This window comes from Sciurus vulgaris (assembly GCF_902686455.1).
Source record: "Sciurus vulgaris genome assembly, chromosome: 3".
Lineage (NCBI taxonomy): Eukaryota > Metazoa > Chordata > Mammalia > Rodentia > Sciuridae > Sciurus > Sciurus vulgaris.
In genome coordinates, this window is record NC_136463.1 from 106,473,258 (window position 1) to 106,483,170 (window position 9,913).

The following is a 9,913-nucleotide window of genomic DNA, read 5'->3' on the forward strand; positions in this document are numbered from 1 at the left end:
AAGTACAGACACACATAAATATATATATATATATATATATATATATATATATATATATATACCTGTTATATCAACAATTAGAGAATCTTCCTAATGGTGTTCATCCAAAGTCTAACACAATCTGACCCCAACTTATTTACCAGCCTTATTTAAACAATGCCTCACCAAAGCTTCCTTGAAAGGGGATTCCTCCTCTCTCTCCTATACCCCAGTGTGTCACCTCCTTCCTCCCCTCCCAACCTTAATTAAGTTCAACCCCAAAAAATCCTACTGTTCAAAGTCCATTCCAAATCTCCCCAAAGTTCTTGAAGACTGGTTCCCCCAAAGGACATTACATCTCCCCTGCTCCATATTTTGATTAAGAGCAGTGCTTCAATTTATTTTTATATCTGTGTCATTTTCCGTGACTGAGGAAAGGAACCATATCCACTCCCTCTTGCATCCATTCAAAGCACAACCTTACGTAATGAAAACATTCAATTTATGGAAGTGTATGGTATCTTGACTTGCATATTTGTTCTGCACAAACATCTTATGCATGTGAAGTCCTCTTACTATATTTCCAGAAGTCAGAAACTGCACTGGTATTTATTGTTTTTTAAAATAACTATTGTTAGCCAGGCTGGTGGCACAGTCTGTTATCCCAGCAACTTTGGAGGCTGAGACAGGAAGATCACAAGTTCAAAGCCAACCTCAGCAATTTAGACCCCATCTCAAAATTTTAAAAACAAAATAAAATTAAAAGGATTGGGAATATTGTTCAGTGGTTATGTGCTCCTGGGTTCAATTCCCAGTAAGCGTCCCCCCCCCCCCCCGCCCCCGCAAAAAATCATTGTTGCAATGCCAATATTCTCAAGAGTTTGTATTAAAGGTGCTCAGTGTATATGGTTCCCAGAACTCCTCGGGCATATTTACCATCTGAATAATTCCCCCTCTTTGAAATGAGTGGGATGTGTGGTAATTCTTTTCTTTTATGCAGTCATGTGGGGAGCAGAGTAATGACCCTTTGAATATCCACATCTTAATCCCAAGAATCTGTAAAATTGTTAGATGGCACTGCAAAGGAGAGTTAAGTCTGCAGATTAAATTCAGGTTGCCAATCAACTGTCTTTAAAATATGGAAGACTTCCAAGATTATCTCTGGGAGCCAATGTAATCCAGAGGGTCCTTAAAAGTGAAAAAGGAAGACAGAATAATCAGTGAGAAGTGAGGACAGAAGAACAGTTAGAGATGCAAATGTTGTTGGCTTTGAAGATGGAAAAAGGGCACCTGAGTCAAGTGGGGTGGGCAGATTTTAGAAGTCAGAAAGGGAATTCATCCATTCAGCTCCAAGAGCCTCCAGAAAGGAAAGCAGCTCTGCCAACACTTTGGCTTTAGCCCAGTGAGACCTGCACAGGACTTCTAACCCACAGAATCTGAAGATTAAAAGGAGGTTGGGGGGGAAGTCAGCCACTAAATCCATGTAATTCATTATGGTGGTGAAATAAAACAAATACAAACCACCATCATCTTGTTTCCCTTAAAGAACTCATATTATTATGTTGGTTGCCTGGTGGCATTGAATAGAATCTGCACATTCAGGTCTGGAAGCAAAAAGAAGAAACAGAATGTATGCATGTTGTATAGACTGGAAACAGTGTCAAAGGACAAAACTACAACAATTCAAAACTCTTACTTGGTTTTATTTTACTATTGGAGGATCCCACAACACTTTATTCCATAAAATAGAATTAAAAACGTTCCCATGACCTGAATAGAAGTTGATTTTACAGAGGAAGCGTTTTAAAAAAGCAGAAACGGAATAAAAAGTAGATTGGTCACTTCAATGTTACTTTCTATGTAAGGCTGGGACAGACAGGAAATCAGAACAACAGAAAAATAACTGCTTGGTTACCATCAGGCTATTTCAGGTTACCTTTTTTGTATGAATTAAATCAGAGGGAAGTCTTTATCATGCTAATTGAAACTGGCCTGCTTAGGAAACTTGGCTGTTTTCTCAGAAGGTCAGTTACAACTTAGTTTCCTTCAGTGACATGGAACTTGAGCATGGGTTACTCCATATTGATATTTTAGCCTGGTTTCTTGGGGCCCAATGCAGGAGGTTAGTCCAAATAATGGCCCCCTATAGTTTTGATTTAACAATAGCATTCTCCTTCGGATGCCTCCCACAAGAAAACCTTGCCAGTTCTGAAAAGTGAGGCATGAGTTCAGATGAACTCTGCATCAGCCAAGAATAATCTCTTTAAGAAATTCGTTTTCCTAAGAACTCTTTCTGGAGACACTCCAAGAAAACAGTGGGGAGTCATAAATCGTTTTAAGTTTCAATTTCCGGAATGAAGCAAAGCAGAGACAACGAGTCTGAGGGCCCGACACACAGTGCAGAGAAAGTTAAATGCCCCTCGAGGCAGGTGAGCCGCTGGGGTTTACTTAGCCCCAGTGACCCAGACTGCGGATAGCGCTGGGGCGCGGCGACCCCAACCCCGGCTTTCCAGTCGCTGCGGTGGAACCCGCGTCCCTCCCAACCCCGTCTCTCCAGTCTGGGACTGCTGGTAGCAGGGATTAGCAGCCAGGAACTGGGCGCCCCACTCACCCGCGTCCACCAGACAAGAGCAGCGCCCGCGGGATCCAGAGCGCTTGACCTTCCGGGAAACCGCCCTACGCCGCTGGGCGCAACCTCCTGGGTCTGGAGCTGGCGTAGGTGCCGCCGAGTAGGTGCCACTCGCTCAAACTGCTTGATTACTTAAAAAAAAAAAAAAAGAAAAAGAAAGAAAGAAAGAAAGAAAAGAAAGAAAAGAGGGGAAGAAATTTCAGATGACTTTTTCTTTAAAACTTAAACCACAACTAGGAACACTAAACTTGGAGTCTCCAGTAATTAGCCACTAACAGAAACAAAAAGTTATATATAACTGATTTCACTTTCGGTTTTTGAGACAAGGTTGTTTTGTTTTTGTTGTGCCAGCGTTCTCCTAACAAGTATTCCTAAAGTTTCTAAAACACTAAAAATTTTAGGACATAATTTTTAAAACACATTTTTAATTGTATTTTACAGGACAGATGGTTGGAAAAATGGATAGCAACCAAAGTCAAAGCAGGAATCTCTCCAGATCATAACTGTTATTTATTAGACATTATAATCTTAGTTTATGAGTTTTTACAGTCAATGGTGTTTTGTCTCTGCAACATCCCATGGGTCATGAAGTTGGGAAAACTATGGTGTTGAGTTGGTTTCTATGACCCAAGTCCCTTGAAAGTTTTCTTATAATCTTTTGTTTGGTTGTGAAGCTTGTAAACAAATACTTCACTAGGTGTGAACGCTTCCTCTGAAAATAAAAACATCTGGCTAATTTCTCCTAATCCTGCACAAAGAACCACCCCACAGCTGCACTTGCTCATACATAGAGGTAGGGAAAGGAGATGAATCGAAATTATCCCAAGGCATCAATTCTAGTTTATGGTGCCATACAGTTGTACGCAGTAAAATGTGGTGGTCTAAAATAATAGACTGGCAAAAGCAAAATTCCTTCCCATCAAGAATCTTAAACCAGGTATGATGCATGTAATCTCAGCAACTCAGGAGGCTGAGGCAGGAAGATTGCCTGTTCAAAGCCAGCCTCAGCAACTTCATGAGACCCTGTTTCAAAATAAAAAATAAAAAAGGGTGGGGATGTAGCTCAGTGGTTAAGCACCCCTGAGTTCAATCCTTGGCACCAAAAAAAAAAAAAAAACTAAAAAGAACCTTAATGGAAAGCAGTCATTTCTTTTTTTTTTTTTTTTAAACAGACTGTATTTTGATTCACTGTACACAAATGGGGTACATCTTTTCGTTTCTATGGTTGTGCACAATATAGATTCATACCATTCATGTAATCATACATGTACATAGGGTAATGATGTCTGTCTCATTCCGCCATCTTTCATACCCCTCCTTCTGCCTCTATTTCCCTCTACATAATCTAAAGTTCTTCCATTCTTCCCTCTAAAGTGGCATTTCGGCATTTCTAAGAAGAAAAAAAAGTATTAAGTGACAAGGATTTGTGTTCATCCCTTGTAGAAAATATAAAAACTCCATGTGTTGCAATTTGGTAGGTGGGGATATCATTTCTGTTTTACCCTGGACTTTAAGAGGGAGCATTAATTTGTTAAATAATATTTAGAGGAGGCCATGGTTTGAGACTAAGCTTCTACATGAGGCCCAACAAACCAGACAAAACAGTTATTCATGCTAAAATTCCACATCACCAAGAAGAAACTGTGTTGCTCATCTGACCTTCGAAGAAATCAGGAGAAAGATAAAATAGCCAAATTCCAAACCAGACCAGTTTTAACGAACATGATAAGGAGGTCCTCTCTGCTTTAATCTTTACAAGCAAAATAATTTTGAAATGACCATGTTCTAGTCCTTTTTTCTACTTTCTTCAGCTTTTTTTTTTTTTTTTTTTTTTTTTTGTCCTTGCCTGTAAATCCAACATCCCCTACTCAGCTCATCAGAACCTGAGGAATGTATAATCCCCTCTATCTGAGGAGATTTAAGAAGTCTCCTCCACAAAAGGAGGAAAAGATCAAAGGCAGAGGAGGTGGACTGAAACAGAACCATTGGGAGAAAAGTCCAGAAGTATGGGCAAAAGACTCAGTGTGTCCCCTTGAAATTCATATGTTGAAATCCGAACCCCCAAGGTGATGGTATTGGAGATGGAGCCCTGGGGAGGTGGTTAGGTCAATGGGGTAGAGACCACAAGAATAGGATTAGTGCCCTTATAAAACAGGCCCAAAAGAGTTTGTTGGTCTCTTCCACTGTTGTGAAGACCCAGTGGAAAAGTGCCATTTATGAACTGAGAAGAGAATTTGCTGCCCCACCACCACCTCTGAACACGCTGATGCCTTGATCATGACTTCCAGTCTCCAAAACTCTGAGAAATAAATTTCTGTGTTTTTGTTTGTCTGTATTTGTGTTACTAGGAATGAAACCAGGGGTGCTTTGCCACTGAGCTACATCCCCAGGTTTTATGGGGTTTTTTGGAGACCATCTCACTAAATTGTCAAGACTCAAACTTACAATCCTCCTGCCTCAGCCTCCTGATTTGCTAGGATTACATGTGTGCACCATCACACCCAGCTATAACTTTCTGATGTTTATGAAAGCCACCAGTTAATGATATTTTGTTATAGTAGACTGAAAGGGTCAAACTAGCATGATATAACTTGCAAGGCACCAAGAATTTAATGGGTATGCAAATCTGCAAATCAGGAGAAAACAACCTGATCTCAGTTATTTTCTGCCCTCCTTTCAGAAAAGGTCTAATATACGAAGCTTACACTCTTTGACAAGAGTTGCTGTTCATCCTTGGGGAAATTGAAACACTTATGATCAGCATTATGCAAGATCTTTGGAGATTCAAAGTGATCATGTTACACCATTCTAGTTTTCAAGAAGTTTGCTTTTGGAACATACAAATGATATAGGAAAATGCTTACCCTTTTGTTTTTTTGTTTGTTTTGTTTTGTTTTCAGGTACCGGGGATTGAACTCAGGGACACTTAACCACTGAGCTACACTGCAGCTCTATATTCTACTGATTTAGAGACAGGGTCTCACGGAGTAGCTTAGCACCTCTCTTTTGTTGAGGCTGACTTTGAACTCATGATCCTCCTGCCTCAGCCTCCCAAGCCGCTGGGATTACAGGTGCTTTCTTTTTTAATGCTTCTTTTAGATGGGAGGTGGTAGGAGAGATTGAACTCAGGGGCACTTTGCCATTGAGCTACATCCTCTGCCCTTTTTATTTTTTATTTTGAGACGGGGTCTTATGTTGCCGCCTGCAGCAACAATCCCGCAGTAATTTATCGGAGGTGGACTGGAACTGAACTACTTCTATTATCTTTATCTGGGCTACTTCCTTGCTTGTTTGCTTGTTCGCTAGTTTATAGAGGAAGAGAAGCTTTGCTTACTTTTAGTTTTAGAGGAAGAGAGACTTTGCTTAATTTTAGAGATGCTACTCTTTCAAAGAGGCTACACTTATCAAAGGTCTACTGCTTATTCTTAGAGGTGCGTCCTGCATCCTGCGTCCTAAAAGGTGCATGCTAGAGGTGTGTGTTATCAGAGGTGCTTTCTATCAGAGGTGCTTCTTAGTGGTGCGTCCTGTGACCTGTGATCTGGAGGTGTCTGCTTAGTCCCGCGTTCTGTGAACTTCAACCTTCATTCTGCGATCTAGAGGTGCGAGCTCAGTCCTCCGTCCTGCGATCTGCAATCTTCTCCCAGGCGAAGAGAATGTCTTATATACCTAAGGCAGCCAATCAGCTTAGGATTAAGTAGCACGGTTGGAGCATGCGCCACGGTACCAATCAAGAAAGAATGAGGAACATCTGTTGACCACTAGCGCAGAGGAGACGTTAACTAATCAGGCAAAAGTAGATCACTGCTGTGTTAACACTAATTATGCGCCACCTCTTGGCTCAATGCCAGCCGCCATCCTAGAGCTCTCTGCAGTCATACGAAGTTACTTAGGGTCTTGCTGAATTTCTGAGGTGGACCTCAAATTTGTGATCCTTCTACCTCAGTCTCCGAATTGCTTGCATTACAGGCATGGGCCACCATACCTGGCAAAATACTTACTTTTTACCAGGCAGGCACTACTATATAGTTAAAAGCTTGGATTTGATGTCTGTTGTGGCTGTAAGTACCAATTCTAAGTTACTGAAATTCCCCAGTCTCAGTTTTCTCATCTGTAAATGGAGCTGTCATAAAGGAGATACGTTGTACAGCAAGGACTAAGCACAGTGCACCTCCATAGCAAGCCCTCGTAAATGGTAGCTTATACTATGGGGAGAGGGGGTTTTGTTGTCCTTTTAATTTTCTAAACACATTTTTTTCCTTTTCTTTCTTTTTGTTGATTTGTTTTAAACTTCCTTACCTATGGAAGTACTATTAAAGCAAAAACAATTCCCCTTTCTAAAATTTCCCTATGTCACTTGCAGTTTTCTAGCACAGTGACTGTACCTACTGCTTACTGCATATTTACATCTAACTTTTTATTGAATATCAGCACAGGAGTCAAATGCTGTAAGCCCAGTGTTATAGTCCCCTGTATAGGTTTTCATATTTCATATTTCTGATTCACACGTGTAAATCAGTTTTTATAAGTGAATAAAATATTGTAACATAGATCAGCCACATAATGAATAAATCTAAACAAAATAATCATAAAATTAAAGAATGAAGGATTTTATCTTGCCTGGATTATTGATTTAGCATATAAACCTAACTATCAGTCAGAAAAGTCCATTGTATTGAAGTATATAGAGAATGAAATATTGCCTTTAAAAATGATATAAAAAGGGCTGGAGAGATAGCTCAGTTGGTAGAGTGCCTGCCTTGCATGCACAAGGCCCTGGGTTAGTTTCCCAGCACTGCAAAAGAAAAAAAAAAAATGCTGTAAAAAGGAATAATGCAGTGTTTTGCTCATGAACAGGAAGTTCAAAAATAAATATCAATGCTTAATCCAATCCCTTTTATCAAGCAGGAATATTCAATATTATATTAATATTATTTGAAGGAAATCTGAGAGTACTGCTGAGATTTTCTACTTTATGTATCTGATCGCAAATTGAAGTCTGCTATGACCGAACTCTCATAGGATGATTGAGAATAGCATAAACTCAACTATTTGGTTTGAACTTAAAATCATTGTTTAAAGAATCTTAAAGAGTCATCAAGATTTAAAGAGAGGGACCACCCCAGCCTCTTGTACCTCCTCGTCCCTCCCACTTCCGCGGGCACCCAACCGTGCGTCTCCTGACGTCAGGTGCGTGCCCCTGTCCAGCAGGAGACCCCGCGCAGCGCTGCCAACGCCCGGCGGAGAGGCTGAGGGCAAGAGGATTATGACAGATTACGACCGCTGAGTTATCCACAAACAGATGTATTTCTAGTCTGTTTTTCAGTGGTCTCTCCGTCCTCATTTGAAAATGTGAAAGAAAAGTGGGTGCCTGAGATAACTCACCACTGTCCAAAGACTCCTTTCTTGCTTGTGGGGACCCAAATTGATCTCAGAGATGACCCATCTACTATTGAGAAACCTGCCAAGAACAAACAGAAGCCTATCACTCCAGAGACTGCTGAAAAGCTGGCCCGTGACCTGAAGGCTGTCAAGTATGTGTAGTGTTCTGCACTCACACAGGCCTAAAGAATGTGTTTGATGAAGCAATATTGGCTGCCCTGGAACCTCCAGAACTGAAGAAAAGGCGCAGGTGTGTGCTGCTATGAACACCTCTCCAGACTCCTTTCTGCACAGCTGGTGTCGGCATCCTACTAAGAGCAATGTTTAAATCAAACTAAAGATTAAAAATTAAAATTCGTTTCTGCAATAATGACAAATGCCCTGCACCTACCCACATGCACTCGTGTGAGACAAGGCCCATAGGTATGCCCCTCGCCATACTAGTTAATTTTGAGTAATTGTGTATTGTCAGAAAGTGATCAGTACTAGTTTTTGTTTTGTTGTTTCAAAAAACACTTTTGTTGTTGTCGTTGTTTAAAAGCAAGGCATGCTTGAGATGACTTTGTAACAGACTAATTCGTTGAAGCTGTTCCCTGGTTCCAACCTGGAGAGTAATCTGGGACACTTTTGTCCCCCCCCCCTTTTTTTTGGGGGGGGAGGAGTGTGTGTGGGGTTTGTTTTTTAGTAGTTTTTTTTTTTTGTTTTGTTTTTTTTTAATTCATAACTGATGGATAGCCCTTAGAGGAGGAGGAGAAATTGATTCCACATTCCACTTCCTAGATCTCATTTAGAAAATGTGTTCCCCACCTGGTGCTCTTAGAAAGGAGTATAGTAAATGCCTCATTTAATTATATACTCCTTTTTGAAAGTTGCCTTTTCTCTCCACCCTTGAGTAGATCCAGTATTTGATGAAAATGGGTGGCAGCTGTCTTGCCCTTCCTCTTTTTCTAGGATGCACACTATATGTGACTGTGACTTCCAAGGAAATTTGTTTGCCATTTGCTGATGTTTTTTGTTTTTTTCGGGGGGCAGGGGCGGGGTTCATTTCTAACTTCTTTCACTGATAAATGAAGAAAAGTATTGCACCTTTTGAAATACACCAAATGAATTTGGTTTGTAATTAAAAAAACCAATTTTTTCCCTGTCAGTCATTGTCTTATATACTTAGCATAGATTTGCACCTCAGCGTGTGGTGTTCCTAGAGCCCAGCTGAAGACCTGGCATGCCGAAGGACTATGAGGGGTGGTGCCAGAAGACAGATGCCTGCAGGATGATTGGCATCCTTTCAGGTTGGAGGATGTAGGCCTGCTTCACTAAGAAGCTGGGGGTGGATAGGGTGGGAGAATATTTACCAACAAGGGGACTGACCAGTTGGAAATGCCCTTATTTCTGTTTTACATATGATAGGCCCCCCAGCCCACCATATTCTCTAATGAAAATCATGGCAAGAGTCTTGGAGACTCTTCATAAGTGTTAATAGGGATTTTTTTCCCCCAGCTTATTTGGTTGCAGTTTCCAGTTTTTAAAAATGTTTAGGTAATCTTTCCACCTTACCCAAATCCTAAATCTTGTAGATTCATTAGTGTTGAACCAATGCTTTTTCCTGTCCCAATTCTTTGTATATGCATTCTTTTCAGATGTATTAAACAAACGAAAACCCTTCAAAAAAAAAAAAAAAGATTTAAAGAGAATGTAGCCCTGAAATATTTAAAAAATAGATATATTAAGTTCTTAATGTTATCACCAAATACTCCAAATAAGAATTAAGCAAAGCATCCAAAGGAATCAATGCAGCTCTCAGGAAATTGAGTTTTTAAGAAAGCCTGCAAAACTTCAGTCAAAACAGTTAAAGAAATATTAGAAGGAATTTTTCTCAAATGCCTTCATTTTTATTTGTGGGTTTTGATTTTTGTGGTACTAGACATT

General features: G+C 40.3%; 1 pseudogene across 1 annotated transcript; it reads left to right on the forward strand.

The window, feature by feature from the left end:
- The first annotated feature begins 2,333 nt into the window (after positions 1–2,333).
- LOC306655748 (cell division control protein 42 homolog) lies at positions 2,334–9,536 on the forward strand (annotated as a pseudogene). The gene is made up of 3 exons: positions 2,334–2,408; positions 2,557–2,698; positions 7,860–9,536. The product of its transcript is annotated as a cell division control protein 42 homolog (transcript).
- Positions 9,537–9,913: the final 377 nt, after the last annotated feature.